This window comes from Trypanosoma equiperdum, assembly GCF_001457755.1.
Source record: "Trypanosoma equiperdum strain OVI genome assembly, contig: ctg_1411, whole genome shotgun sequence".
NCBI lineage: Eukaryota > Euglenozoa > Kinetoplastea > Trypanosomatida > Trypanosomatidae > Trypanosoma > Trypanosoma equiperdum.
In genome coordinates, this window is record NW_027123407.1 from 2,247 (window position 1) to 2,523 (window position 277).

A 277-nucleotide genomic window follows, 5' to 3' on the forward strand; every position below is an offset into this window, starting at 1 on the left:
CACCTTTTCTTCTCTTTCCCTATCTTGAAATCAGTAAGTATTGATAAGGGAAGGTGTCATCTTTCTTTTTCTCCCTAATCTTGTAGAGATGGCGGCTCGCTAACCCCTTGATGTTGTCGTTTTCTCATACTTTCTAAGCCTAAGCCTAAGCTTAATCCTAATCCTAATTCTAAACCTCTTTTCTCTCTTTTCTTTGTTTCTTTCTTTTTTTTAAAAAAAAAACTTACAGTGACATTAATTACCCTAATTGCTCTTTTTTGCTGTTATTATTATTATT